The sequence below is a fragment of the Protopterus annectens genome, chromosome 2.part0 (genome assembly GCF_019279795.1).
Source record: "Protopterus annectens isolate FY-2018-M chromosome 2.part0, PAN1.0, whole genome shotgun sequence".
NCBI classification, from domain to species: domain Eukaryota; kingdom Metazoa; phylum Chordata; order Ceratodontiformes; family Protopteridae; genus Protopterus; species Protopterus annectens.
The window spans coordinates 1241378809-1241395400 of NC_056728.1; positions in this window are offsets into that span (position 1 = coordinate 1241378809).

The following is a 16592-nucleotide window of genomic DNA, read 5'->3' on the forward strand; positions in this document are numbered from 1 at the left end:
TATAATAGGAAATTCGTAGAAGGTCATGCAGTCTTGGCAGACCCATTGTATAAAGGTGCCCAGTACTACAGTTTTGGTATGCTCAGAAGAGAGAAAAAAGGCAGTGGAGACACTGAAGCAAAAGCTGGCAGTAGTTACTGAATTAATCAAACCAGAAGCAGAACATCCTTTCTATTTGCAAGCAGCAGCAGGAAATGACAGCATTTATGCAGTCCTGCTACAGAGATACCCTCATACCTTACAGCAGGGAATTCAGACCATGCTAATAGCTATTACCTTTTTCAACGAAATGTTGATATCAGTGGAGAAGGCTTATCACCCTTGTGTAAAGGCTTTATTAGCTATATATTGGGGAATTCAGTTAGAATTTATAACACAGTTCTCTCCAATAATAGTGCAAATACCACACCATACAGTCAAGACCCTACTATATTCAGACAGATGCAGAGCTTTGAATCAAACCACATTATCTAAGTAAATTATAGCTTTAGAACAGAAGAACATTTCAATAGAGGTTGGGGGAAAATATCACCAGTCTCAAGAGTTGATTTATGAAGGGACTCCTCTTGTTTGTGAGGAACAGATGGACAAGGGTCCATATTACACAGGATTTTCAGTTTACACTAATACTACACAACCAGAGACTCATATGATTAAGCTTCCGGGGTATCTGTCAACCCAACAAGCAGAGTTTGAGTATGTGTTATATGCTACAAAGCAGTATGGAGACAGTCAGTTAAACATTATTAGTGACAGCTCCTATGTGGTAACAGCCCTTACACTATATCTGGAAATTTGGGCTAGCAGGGGATTTGTAGACAGCAAAGGTAAACCTTTACAGCATGCAGCAGTTCTGAAGGAATTAAATGTATTAGGGTGGAAAAACAGAAATAAATGGAGCATCTGCAATGTAAAGGCACATCAAGTAAAAGACAGTAATCTTCACGTTATTGGCAATTCCATAGCTGATGCAGCAGCAAAAATGCTGCTAAGGAGGGGATTCCTCTATATTCAGTGCAGTGGGAGGAGATTAAGGTGGAAGGCATGATGGAGGTGAGCCAAGTGAGCTCAACAATTGAGTCCGATCTGGCAAACATCCAAGACATGTAGGGGGAGGCTGATGAAAGGGCACAATGCGAAGTTGCCAGTCGAGTCCCTGGAGTAAGGCTGTATGTGTATAAAACAGAACAAGGGGCACTTTTGCCCTACATGGCAAAATTATTGGCTAAGCAGCTAATCAAGTATGACCAACAGCTACTGGGTCATGTAGGCTTTCAGAAAATCTGGCCTGTCATAAAGTATACAGTTTGGAATCCTTAGCTGAAAAATCTATGGAAATAAATTTGGGAGGAGTGTATAATATACCTGCAGACTAACCCTACATTGAAAAAAACTCAGTTGCAGAGAGTGTCAGTTTCAGAGGGAGAATGGTATAGTATACAGATAGATTTTACTGTACCTCTTCCTGCAGCAAAAAGGGGGTTACCAATACTGGGTGGAAGCTAGTCCCACTAAACACATGACAGCAAAAACTATAGCAACAGCGGGATGGCCCCAGATAATTGAATCTGACAATGGTACTTAGTTCACAATTCAGGTTAGGAAAGAAGTGTGTAACCTCTTAGGGATACAGTAGAGATTCCATGTTCCATATCACCCACAGTCTAACAGAATTGTAGACAGAATGAATAGGACCATTAAAGGGAGACTTACTAAAGCTTGTATGGAGAAGGGGACCTAACTGGGTCATGCATCTGCCAGTTATTTTGCTGGGAATAAGAGCATTACCTAATGTTAAATCAGGAATTTCACCTTTTGAGTTAATGACAGGAAGAAAAATGCCATTGAATTTTCTCTTTGCCCCATCTTTGGGTTCACAGCCTTGTTATTTTACTGTGACACATCACCAGGTTTGGTTACAAACTTTGCAGGAATCTATCAATAACAAGAGTCTATTTCATGCAAGCAGGATGTACTAAATGTTAGGAGATCCAGCTGGCATTGTACAGTTGAAACAGAGCCAACAGGTCATGTTAAGGCGATTTGTGTCCGGGGGTTGTTTCGCCTCAGATTGGTAAGGATCATACACTATAGTCAAACATGTAGGGCCTCTCGTGTATCAGAACAAGAGGAGTGATAAGAACCACAGAGACAGACATTTTAAAATTGTACACATTGATCAATTAAAGCTTGTTAAAAGTGCAGATGCAAATTCAAGAAAATGATACTGCTTTTTGTGCTTTTCAGGTCGTGATACAGAATATACTGCCTGCTTTGGATTTTTTTAATATAGTCTTTTGAAATGGGCATTTGTCAACAGCGGTCATCCAGTCTTGCACAAGAGATGGGTGGAGGGACTGGAAGGCTTAATTGTGTATCTAAGGACATTGGAACTGTAGGGAGGCCTTTCCAATACCTCAGCAGTGACTTGGGACGATGGAGTGTAGGGCTAACATTGGTATTGTTGCTTGGCTTGATTGTATAGTTTGCAAGGTCTGGGATGCTTCACTTATCTTGTGTGACTGGATTACAAGCAGAAGAACTACACCTGAAGATGACAAGTGACTGCAAAATAATTTATGTGCCAGAGAATGAAACTTTTACAGCTTATTGTTTTTTTTTTTTGATGTTTCTTTAAATATAGTAGAGTATCAATGGTATAGATATAACAATACATTGTTTGCATGGAATGTTGTAAATGTTACAGACTTTTTAGAAGACAAACAGCTTGCCAGTAAAATTACATTGATTTGTCTCAAACCTCTGAAGGCATATTTTTTTTAGGATTGACACAAGTGTATAAGGCAGATGCAGGTTTGTATTCATGCAAGGTAGTGACATTACAATATCAAGTTTTACAGGCTGAGTTTTGGGTTCAGGTTATACCTCCAGAACAGCAATGGGCAAAGAACGAAGTGCTAAAATGGGAAAACTGGTATCCACCTTATAATGCATTTACTAAGCTTCAGCTTACCTATGCACATGCTTTCAATTTATCCCAATGCTGGATTTGTGTGCATGTGCCAGTGGCAGGGAAAGGTATTCCTCTAGTACCAGTTTCAATTACCCTTCAGGAAATAGCCATCATGCCAGATAGGCTATATAATAAAAACAGGAATGAACTAAACAGTACAATATTTGAGGAAATCAATGTTAATAGTACCCAGTATTTAACTCTGTGATCAACAGGAAAATGGTTCATTTGCTATAAGAAACAGGAATCATGGTACAATGATGTACCAATTCCTAAGGTATAAAACATAGGCAATAGTCAGTGTAATTTTACTATTACAGCGTTTAGAGATATGGAAGGAAAATATACAGGATTAACAGTTCATACTATGTCCAACTTGACTGAAGATTCACAGAAACAAGTTAAAACTGTATATGGCATTTTTTCATGCTGCTTCTGGAACAACAGGGTTGGCATTCTAACTATGCCTTAAAGCACATGTATTATGTGTGCGAGAACAGAGCCTATAAATGGCTAACACCAAACTGGTATGGCTTGTGTTATATAGGATATGTAATACCAGCCATAAGACATGTTAAAGAACTACCTGGTTCAATAAGTTTCAGAAACCACAGAGTCAAAAGACTTGGAAATTGACTTTCAGAATAAGGTACAGGTTTTAGATACATAACATATACATCAGAATTTGGATCTAAAGACTATGAAAGCTATGGATCTAGGTGATGGGGTAATAGCTGGAGCAGGTATATTTCCTGCATATGGAGCTGTTAAAGCCATTTGGGAACTGCACAAGTTAGCTAAGTTATTGGAGGTACTGGCCAATAGTACCTTTGAAAGTATAAAGGACATCACTTTGGAAATTATCATGATGCGTATGGTAGTCCTCCAAAACTGTATGGCCCTTGATTACCTGCTGGCATCCCATCTTGGGACCTGTGGGTTGATTGGGACAGAATGCTGTAGTTATATACCCGATAAAAGTGAATCTGTTCAGACACATTTGCAGATTATGAGTAAGGTAATGACTACGTTGCCAAGTATTGGTGACACCTCATGGACAGATTGGATTGCAAGCCTATTCCAGGGTTGGGGTGGAACAGTTTATAATCACCTTCTAGTAGTCATATTGATTTTGATAACATTAAGCATTGTAATATCACTCTGCAGATTTTGTCTTGCCAAGATTCTAGTGGAAGGTAGTGCGAAGTCCATATGCTCAAACCAGATTACAGTAGTTGGTCATACAGACATGATACATTTGTGAGGTAACTACAAAAGTAGGTCCCTGTAGACTTTCATCAGGGACCTCAGGGGCAACTGTTAGTTTAGGCACTTCCATTTTAAAGTAGTTATTAGACATTAGCCAGGCTAAGGGGTAAAACAGGCCTAGAAATTGTATTTCTTTTATGCATACATTTTAGAAAAGCAGAAAGAAAGAATAACCTTGCTGGCCAAGCATGAGAAATAACAGCCCCCAAGGGAAGGCTACATACAGTTCTTCTGTTGTCTTTCTCAAGGGAAGAATCAAGAAAATGTTAGAAAATGAAATGGCCAGACACCTGCAAGGCTGCAAAACAAGACAAGGCCTGAGAACCAAGGTTAGGGGGAGTGGATGTAGTCTATAGAGGAAAATCACTAAGCTGAAATGATATAAAATGTGGTGCTCAAGACAGCAGATCAGTCAAGTCTGATGCAAGACTTGTTCAGATATCTTTGTCTTTCGGATTTTCCTGGTTAGGGGTCGCCACAGTGGAACTCTGGTCCACTCATGATTGGCAGTGGATTTTTACGGTGCCAAGTTGCCAGCCCGATGCACAACCTTCAAAGAAGGCACAAGACTTGTTCAGATGAAGTTATTATAATCATACTTTTAGTTATGCTGAACTGAATATGTTCATGTTCCTAGTTAGGCTGATTTGAATATGCTGCTATGACATTTATACTTGACTATATGTTACTCACTACAATAAAATATTTTGAAGCAATCAAGAACTCTGATTTTTTTTTTTAAACAGATACTTGCAAAACAGAAGTCAGTTTAGAAACTCAGAAGATTGAAACAAAGGTTAGTTCAAATGTCTCTCAGTTCAAATATTCAGAAGTCAGGTCTTAGTTCTGCCATTACAGAGGAAAACACTTCATTCTTCAGAAGTATGCGTAATCTTTAGCTAGTGTTTGATTCAATTCATCTGCGCTGTTATTTGAGACAGTTTCAGTAATGTAAAACTTGTTCAGATCTTATCGGATTATGATATCTACCTCCACTATATGCTGCTACTACATAATAAACCACCTAAAACCTTCAGCGAGTAATTACTTTTATTCTGAAAGGTACAAGAAGATTTATCACAAGACGGAGAATTTGAGTTATGTAGCACTTGTTCAATACAACTTTGGATAAAAGATAAAGACATTTATTTCAGCTTTAACCATGGTGACCCACCATGGATAGGTGAACAATACTGATAGTTAAAGTGTGCTCCAAAACCTTTTAGCAACCCCATAAATTTACAGCTATACATAAGCAAACAGACTATGTGTAATTTAAAATAAGCAGTGTTCATGTAAGGGCATTATTTCAGTAAAAAATGTAGAGTACTGGAAAACTTTAGAATCTCCAAAGAAAATGACAGACCTTTAAGTTACCAGTCTGTAACATTGATGAGGTGAAAGAACCCTTACAAGATGAAGTTCAAAAAAGTTGAGAGATAAATGACCACTAATTCAACACCCTTCAACTTTCCTTATGTGAGCATTCATTTTTATTCTAATGGACGTTGTATCTTAATCGGTTTACTATCAAAATTTTCAATGTTGACAAAAAAAAAGTATTTAATATCGAAAGTCAATGTCAAATTCCTGCATATTAAGTAGGTGAAAATGTCAAAACTGCGAATAAGTCCATATAGGAGCAAGGGTAAGTGTAACTCGTACACTGCGATTCACATTTTTGCCCCTGTGCCCCCCACACCCCCTGCAAATTATATATTCCAACTCCGAGATTGTACTACAGTGAGGAAAGAGATACATTTCCTAGTCCACGCTGTACCTAGATCTCTAGTCATAATATCGAGTAGATATCAGCGAATGTACACTAGCATTCACTGATATGTACTCTTGCTTACATAACATTCGGAAATACGGGATTTGGCCAACTGTCATTCAGCATTCCCATATTTGCTAAACCTACATTCTAAATTTTGATAGTAAACCATGTAAATTAGATAGCAAATATCAGAAAAAGTTTAAAGACTTCTACAGTAAAAACATAATAAATGTAAATTGTATAACTATGTTAAACAGTAAATGTAAAAAAAGTTTAAAGAATTTTCATAGTTTCATAGATTCATAGGTAGGTACTAGGCTATCAGCTCTAGGGCCTATACAAGCCCAGCCAAAAAGGTACCCTGGCTTTTGCCACTCAAGAAAATTATTTTCCTGTGCCATTGTCAAGCAGAGCCACATAAGTGATCCCCGGGGTGAATTACCTATTTCCCATTCAATCAAGATTTTTCTTGAAGAGTGCTAATGAGGAGCTTTGTTTGATATACATAGGCAGTTTATTCCAGAGTATGGGAAGTCTCTGGGACAGAAATCTATCCCTCTGGCATGTTCTGTTTATTGTGGTAACAAGGTTTAGGTACCTAGAGTGTGTAGCTTGGAGGGATTGGGATTTCTTTAAGTGGAGCATGTCCAACAGCTCTGGGTTTGACATAGCTTTGTATGTTAGGCCGAGATCACCTCTGAGTAGGCGATATGCGATGGAGTAAAGCTGGAGTTTTTTGAAACGGTCTGTGTAGGGCATCTGTTTGAGGCCAGTAATCCTCTTGTGAGGTATTTCTGTGGCCTTTCTAGTTGTTGTAGATGTCTTGTGAGGTACATACCAAAAGGGGCATTGTACTCTATAATGGGTCTAATGAGTGATGAGTAGAGGGGAACAATGACCTCTTTTTTCTGGATGAGAAACCTTTTGTGATGAGGTGTCCCATATAGAAGGATTTCCTGACTACTGTGACAATGTGATTATCGGAGGGACTACTGTCCACCTGTGTCCCAAGGTCTCTTATCACACTTTCGGTGTTAAGTATACTACCGCCTATGTTGTAGTTCATGGGTACAGAGTTTTTACCAAAGGGGATGATGATGCACTTTTTGGCATTGAGCTTGAGGACATGGCTTTGACACCAGGCATCTGTCTCAGTGAGGCCCTTTTGTAGGATGTCCACATCGTTAGGAGTTTCAATTATGGCTCCTAGTTTGCAGTCATCTGCAAACTTAGTTAGCCAAAGACCTTATGTGCTAGCCTGTACTTCAGAGAAGTAGATACCAAACAGGAGAGGACCCAGGACTGAACCCTGTGGTACTCCACTTGTCACTGGTCTGAAGTCGGATTTGGAGTCTGCTACTTTCACAGTTTGTGTTCTGTCAATGAGCCAGTTGGCAACCCATCTAGTGACATAGGGATTTATACCTAGTTTAGTGAGTTTATCTATAATTCCATAGTGGGGGTGAAAGCCTTGGCAAGATCTAGATATGCTGTGTGAACCATCTTACCCTTATCTACGGCTTTGGTGACTGTTTCAAAGAAGTCTATCAGGTTTAGGAGACATGATCTGCCTTTTACAAACCCGACTGGGTGGGGTCCAGAGTTTGGAGATTACCAATATCTTTGTTTATAAGCTCCATGATGATACATTCTATGGCCTTGCAGACCAGGCTCATCAGGCTAATGGGGCAGTAGTTCCTGGGGTCTGTGGTGGCTTCTCCTTGTGCAGTGAGATAATCATCACTGTGCGCCATTCAGTGGGCACAAAGCCTGAGGTGAGGCTATGATTGAACATGGTACTTAAGTGGGGTGCCAGTTCATTCTGTAGTTCATGTAGAACGCAGCCTGGGATGTTGTCTGATCCCATGGATGCTGTGTTCTTGGCTTTGGAGAGTGTGGTTTTTACCTGTGCAGCCGTGATTACAGGAACTTTGCATTCTTCCGGTATTGAGATGGGCCCTTTAGGGGGTGAGATGGGGGTAAAGTTAGCACTGAACCTATCTACCAGGATGTTAGCAATATCAGTTGGGTCTGTATATTTAGTGCCATTGTGCTGTAACTCAGAGCAGATCTGAGTGTTGCCATTGAGATTCTTCACATAGCTATATAATGCTTTGTGATTGTCTTTAGACTTTAGACTTTGTCTTTTACAGTAAAAGCATCAGTAAAATCTGTGGGTGAAATTTAAAAATCGGTTAAAGCATTCTAAAAAGACTAAGTATGAGAGACAGTGACATATATGACTCCTTTGACACACTTGCTAACAACTTGTTAGAGAGAGGGTATAATAGCACAGAAACAATGACTGCACAGAATGATGCAGTTATGTTGAGGGACACACGCATAAGACCTTACTTTGATGATAGAGTAGAGGACACTGCTCCCTCTACTTTGAAGTGTTCTCAGCCAATGCGCATGAGCCTTACATATTCTAAAGACTCAGGAAGTATATGTGAAATTGGTAAGAAGCATTGCAGGATCTTGACCTCTAATGATAAATGTAAAGAGCTGTTAGGAGAGTCACCCTTTTTTTGTTTCAAGAATCGCCCCTCACTAAAGAAAATGCTATGTTATAGGCTTTTGTCTGGTGGTCAGAGGAGTGATTTCAGTCAGAGGGTAGGCACGTTTTCATGCCACCACTTCAGTGCATGCACATATGTGGATACAGATGACCAGTTTGTACATCCAGACACAGGACAGGTGTTCAGTATTAGATTCTATGCTGACTGTAGTAGCCAAAACATAGTGTATTGTGCATCTTGTGTAGTTTGCAGAAGTTTCTACATTGGGAAGACCAACCGCTGTCTGAGAGATAGAATTAGAGAACATGTCTATGGTATCACTAAGCAAGATGTGAAGAACTCCTTATCCAAGCAAGTTATGTCAGCAGGGTGCAAACATTGGTTTAAATATTTAGTGCTGGAAATGTATACACTAGGGTTGAGAGGTGGTGATGTAAGGACAAAGACAGAATGTGTGGAGATAAAACTGATGCATTTGCTTAGGGCTAATGAAGGCAAGGGGTTAAATTAAGTTATCCCCATTAAGCCATTGTTGAGATCACGTGACCTTAAACACTAAGCTATAAAAAATGCATTGTGAATGGAGTTTTATATGGATCTGAAGAAGTACCTGTGTGTATGAAAGTGCTTATTCTGTTTATTTTATTTTATTTTAATCAGTTTGAAAATGTTTTATTAAAGTTTTGGCTTGTTCTTACATCTCTGCCTGGCCAGCTATTTTTCTGTTTCTATTCTAAAAAATGTATTCCAGAAATGTTCATTTAAAGTTAAATGTTATCAATGCAGGAATTTCAAACATTTACAGACCTAAAAATCCCATGGAGCAGAAGAAAGCTGTAATGAGTATGTTTTGGACATACTTCCTTATAATCCGCAGTATGAATTAGTATATACAGAAATTACAGTATTTTCCATTCCTGATATCAGTATGGTTTCAGATTTAAATAATGTGTGAACTGTAATAATTTTACATAAATCAGCATAAATGCTACAGCACATATAATTCAGAATACAGAGCTAAATTGTAGTACTGGAAATATAGATCAGCCTGACTTCACTGTCAGCGTATATGACATGTAGATTTTTAGGACAAAACTCAGAACAGACATTTTCACTGTCTCAAGTTAATGTTACCTGAAATGCAAATGATGTTCAGAATGTAATAAATTCTAGTTTGTTGTTAGTAGAAGCCAATGCAAATATTGCACTGAGGGCAGATCAGAGTGCAGACAGTGAAAGCAATCCTGCAGAAATGGATCAGTCTAATACAGAAAACAGTAGTTTTTCAGAAACAGATCAGCCTGATAAAGTAAACACCAGTGTAAATGATATGTAGATTTCAGAGCAAAATAAAGAAAAAGTGCATACTATAGCTCAAGCCAATGTAGTTAACAGTTGTAGAGAAAATGGATTTTAGAATGTCTATAAGTGTGTGGAAATCCAGCTCCAAACCATTTAATTTAAGACAGACAGATAAATGGCAGATCACATATTCCATTGTTTGCAGTAAAGGAATTATGGAATAATGTACCGATGCATCTATATCAATCTGTAAATTATGGAATAATGTACTGATTTATACAGAAGCATCAGTTTCAGTTACAAAGAGACATCAGCCAGAAGGCATACGTACAGTTATAATATTGTCAGGATTATAAGTCAAAGGTTACAGCAGTGAGCAATCCTCAATGTGGCAGTACTGTACTAGGTATGTTAGACTTCAGTAACAGGATTTTTTTGAGAGATAAAATGCTACAGAATGTACATTAGTGAAAACAGAAGAAACTAATAAAAAATTGTGTGTACTATATTGTGAAGATGACGCACAGGATTTAAAAAAACATTTACTGCAGGTATACACATATTCATGGGCTAAAGACAAGATAATTTCTGATTCACTTGCCACAGCTGAAGTGCAGTCAGGAAGATTACCACAATTTTGCATACAAAGCCTCAACAGATCCTATCCTCTCAGACCTATTGCAGATCCAGAAGTCCAGTAATGGCTTAAATACAGAGTCAAGAGGCCTTAATCTTTTTTGCAATATAAATATCATATTGGAGGAATACAAATGTATCACAGAGAATTCCACTTCTTTGAAATAGTCTTCCTGTCCACATTAAACTAAGCACTTCTCTTACTCTCTTCAAACACAATCTGGCTAAATGGATGGGAAACTACAAATTCATCCTTGGAGTACCATTATTGTCCCGTATGGAAAAGGATAACCCTATGAACCTATGAAAATTTACTGCCTACTTTGGGTTATTCTTATTTAAATTACAAGGGTTAAGAAACGTCATGGGAATGCATGGTTAGGCTTCTAAGGATCCTCCAGGATCAACAGCCTAAAAAGAAGCTATAAAACAATGAAACTATATATATATCTATATATATATATATATATATATATATATATATATATACATATAGATACAGATATATATATATATCTATATATATATATATATATATATCTATATATATATATATATATATATATATATATATATATACATATAGATACAGATATATAGATATATACAAAGAGACAGATAGTTATGTGTGTGTAAATGTGTGTGTGTATATATATATATATATATATATATATATATATATATATATATATATATATATATATATATATAAAAATTTGGGTCTGCTTCAGTAGACTGACCTCTTACTTACCCGAATGCCACTTGGCCGAGACGAAACAACCGACAACTTCAGAAGACTGGCATCTGGAACACTGACTTTTCACGTGAGGTAAGTAACTGCTTGGTCATCCTGTTGAACTTTGCCTCTTACCCCCCGCGATAGTGTGATCTTGGAGTTGGTATATTTAGTTAGGGAGGTGTGGGGAGCAAAGCCCTCCACATCGGTGGGTTTAGTTTTGTTTCATTTAGTTTTTTTTTCGGGATGGCCAAGCGGTGACTTACTTTGCATGAAAAATAGGTGTTCCGGATGTCGGTCTTCTGAAGTTGTCGGTCATTTCATCTCGGCCAAGTTGGAGTCGGGTAAGTGAAACGTTGGTCTACTGAAGTAGACCCATATATATATATATATATATATATATATATATATATATATATATATATATATATATATATATATATATATATAAAATTTATCTTACACACTTTTTATCAACACGAATTGACAGACACATTTTTATCTAAAGTTAATTTGATTTTACTGACAAGCATTTTTAATGACAGTTAATTTGATTTAAAATATTTAAGCCAGAGAAAATTCATGCAGAATAAATGTTTTTGCAGGGAGGCAAGCTCACCATTCACACCCCACCTAAATATGTAACTCCTCAGTTGCATAACCACAGAGAAATGAGAAAACACCACACACAATGAATTATAGTTCCCCATATTTAACTTTCTCTGTGGTTGTGCAGCTGTGGAGGTAGTATATTTAAATAAGCAGGTGTGGAAGTGAAGCATAGTATGTTTTCTCAGTCTTAAACATTTTAGATAAACTGTCTATAAAAATACTTGTTAGTCAAATTAACTTTAGATATAAATGTGCCAGTCAGTTTGCTATTGATAAAAACTTGATAAAATTGCATTAGATAAATGTAAGTATATATATGGTTTACTATCACATGTTTGACACTACTGTGGCCGAAAGTGCATATATCCAAAGAAAATGTTCGGAAAGCACAACACCAACCACAGTAAATGCCAAATTGAGCATTTCAGTGAAGTTGAATGTCAAACATTACAACTTCACTGAAATTCTCTTAGCCGCTAAACATATTTTAACATGTTCTGCTGGGGGGCAAGCCCCCCTGCACTGCCCATTAGGTGTGCTGTGCCCCCCACTCCCCCTACTTATATATACAAATTCTGAGATCACACTACACTGAGGAAAAGGTACATTTCCCAATCCCCACTATAGTGCGATCTGCACTACACTGTCAAACCTTGCTATAGTGAGTGTTCGCTATTGTAAGGTTCGACAATATAGTACTTGCATTAATGGTTCTGCTACCTGATTTACGCACATACGTTGATTGCACACAGTGCGATAGACTATGTGATTGTAAACCTCTATATATATATATATATATATATATATTATGTATCTAAATTATACAGATATTTATACACTATATATATATATATATATATATATATATATATATATATATATATATATGGATTCACTTTATAACCTCGAAATGCTGAAATATCGAATTTCAGTATATCGAGACTATAAAACCGAATCCACAAAACACTGACAAACAAAAACCGCGAAACCACATAACCAAAAACACCGCACACACTACTCTAAACATACAACACAACACCCACATCACAACATAAAGAAAAAAAAACACACATATCAACTCACACACACATAAGCAGGGGGGCAAGCCCTCAAGCACCCCCCACACCCCCCCACTTATATATACTAACTCCGAGCTCGCACAAACACAACACAAAAGCTAACTCACACACGCACATTCTCCAATCCCTCACACACACTCTAACTCCCACTCAAAACCCTTACAAAACACTCACTTACCTGACATAACACCTACATCCACACACGGCACCGCTCACAACCAAAACACAAACCCGGACATTACGTAGCGCAACTTCACAACCGCGAATTTGACATATATTCGACATATGTGAAATTTGCAATTATGAACGTTCACTATTTCAAACATTCGACTTTATAGCTTCGAGATACTGAAATTCGACATTTCAGTATTTCGATGTTATAAAGTGAACCCATATATATATATATATATATATATATATATATATATATATATATATATATATATATAGAGATGATACAGATATTTTTATATATATATATATATATACACACACACACACACACACACACACACACACACACACACACACACACACACACGTGCACAACCATATATGTACCATTGTAAGCCTAGGCAGTCTCCCTTTTTGTGCTCAAATTAACCTATTCCATTTGGTTAGAGATTGACCTTAGCCATCCCATGGTCATTAATTGTATACATAACCCATAATGAAAATAACTCGGCTCATACCATAGGTAATCTGAGTGGATCCATGCATGGTATAAAGCATTTAGGAATTGCTTCTCTCTATTAGTAGTACAAGCAGCAGTCCTAGGGTACCTTTTCTGTTTCCCATTCATAGCTCCAAGTTGTACTTGAATACTGACAGTGATGAACTTTCACAAAGACAGGTATGTATAATGTGCAACCATAAAGCAACTAGGAATCAAAACATGGCCCCACGTAGTCTCAGAGAAAAACATCAACCTGGTATTCAGAAATCAAATTAGATAAACATCTGTAGCAAACTCGTTTATTAAATCCAAAACCAAAAACAAGATTGCTGCAAAACTGTCTAATTTGATTTCTGAATACCAGGTTGACTTTTTTCTCTGAGACTAAAGATGCAACCTTTGTTTTATGTAGCTGGGGAGTTTCTTCCAGAGCAGTGTTATCGTCTGTGAGATATACTTGTCCCTCCAAATCATTCTGTTGATATTGTAGAAGAGGTTCAGATCCCTAGGCTGAGTATTTCTGATGACATTTGACTTGCTGATGTGAAGTAAATCTGTCAGTACTATGTCAGAGGATACCTTTTATGCCAGACAGAGGTCACCTGTCAGCAGCCTGTAGGATATCATTTATAGTGACAGGGCATTGAGTCAGTCCATGAAGGATATATTCTTTAGGCCTTGTATCCTTTTAGTAAGTTATCCCTGTGGGTATTCCAGTTGTCACATGTATTTGGATAGATACATGCCAAAGGCGGCATTATATTCAATGACTGATTTCATGAAGACTAAGTAAAGGGGTCAATGGCATCCCTATATCAAGACACAATCCCATTGCTGATAAGCTGTGTGATATAGAAGGAAATTCTTACAGCAATGGACACATGATGCTCAAAAGTTGGTTCACTATCCACATAAGCTCCAAAATCCCATACAACTGGGCCAACCTTTAGGGATGTATTGTTAATGTGGTAGCTTCCTGGGATAGATGACTTCCCAAAGGACACAATATTGCATTTTTGGCATTTTGTTGAAGTCCATGATTTTGGCACCAGCTTGCAGTCATCTGCAAACTTAGTCAGCTAGAGCCCTTTGGTATTGGATTTTATTTCAGAAAACTAGATGCCAAACAGGAGAGCTCCCAGCAGGGAACCCTGAGAGACTCCACTGGTGACTGATCTCTCTGTGGAAATAATTTCCCCGATCTTTATTTCCTGCATACTATCTGTGAGCCAGTTCACAATCCAGTTAGTGACATGGAGGTTTATTCCTAGTTTGTTTAGCTTTTCTACAATGCCTGAGTGGGGAATTGTGTCAAAAAGCTTTGGCAAGGTCAAGGTATGTGGTGTGTATAATTTTGCCTTCATCAGTTGCTTTGGTGATTTTCATGCCTCTCAACTTCTTAGTCCAAGAAATCTAGACAAAGCATAACATAATGCAGGGACAGAGGTCCAGAAAATGGGAGTAATTTTCAATATTTATCTTATAAAGTTAGAAGTTTGCTAGAATAACAGGATTTGTATTAGCATGCATGTTCTGAAGGATATGAAGTCTGAACTTTTCTAAAAAGAATTCAAACCTGCATAAACTAAAGCACTGCTGGTGATTCATTGCCTGGTGAGTAAAGTAAACCTATAGTTTGTTGTCTGTGACTTGCTAATAGAGCTGCTTTCTGTTTTACTGCTCCATTTTGTTTTCTATTTTAAGAAAGCTGCTTGTCCTGGTGATTTTGTTCTCTGAGAGAAATAGACACTTAAATTATCTAGTCTGCACATTTCATATGTTTTTTCATTGGTTTATTGTTTCTCTGCTGCGCATTTTAAACTGTATTTTAACTAATTGCGGCATTATTTCTGTTTTTTACTGTTTGTGACTGCATCATTTCGGCATTTGATTTCAACTGTACTGTTAGGCTAGTTCGCATACTCTAGATTCAGATCTGCTGAATCTAGACTGTTATTGATATACAATCACTAAACCAGCCATCTTACATTAAGAAGAGGTCCCCTGCACCTCTGTGGTAGAAGAGTGTAGCTCCAGCATTGTCTAAGCTGGCTATTGTTGAAGGAAGGTTCATTGTGTGTTTCCCTGTTGGTAGACTAGCTTAAAATTATTATATATATTTTTTTAAGCCTCGGGGTTGAGCGTTGTTACGCACTGAGCAGTGGGGTTTAGCAGTGCCCTGTATAGATGCAAACACCTTGCAACACAGTTTTTCCCTAGACATCTGTCAGTAGAACCCTCCCAAGCTTTCCTGCTGTACTACAGGTGCCTCAGCTGCATACTGAGCAGCGTTGCCACACTTATCCTCCCTAGTCATTAATAGAACAAGTACCTTTGTTAGTCCTAGCTCAAAAAACTAGTCTAACTAGCCAACTTCCTTCCCTAATAGTATTTAGGGTAAAAAACCTGCTGTAATGAATGGGGCAGTTTTCCATCATTTCTCCGGCCAGCCTGATTGACATGGGCAACTGAGGCAATGTTGTAATTGCCTCATGTATACTGACAACCACTTACTCCTACAAAAACAAATATATAATGTGAGAGATCTAATTACACAATGAAATTGGAATCAATTCTCTCATGTAACAACAAATTGGACATCAAACAGGGTGTCAGCACACACACACTTCACCTCTCACACAAAATAAGGTCATGACACATAAACCCACATACGTGGAGGTACTCACTAGAAGCCTACCAAAAGATCAGAGACCTCCCAAACCTAAACCACTTGCATACACTGCTATGTAAAAAAGTAAATGCTACACATAACAACAAATGCACCAGTGTCTCAGCACATAAGCTCCTATGGCAAAACACCTCAAAACCTAATGTCTTTGTGACAGGCAACTCCATAGTGAAACACACAGATACCCCTGGCATCAGGCTGGACAAAGAGAAAGTCACAGTCAGCTGCCTGTCAGGTGCCAGGATCCGTCAAATCATGCATGCACTAAAGGCACTCAACAACAAATACCATTATGACTCTGTCATAGTCCATGTTGGTGT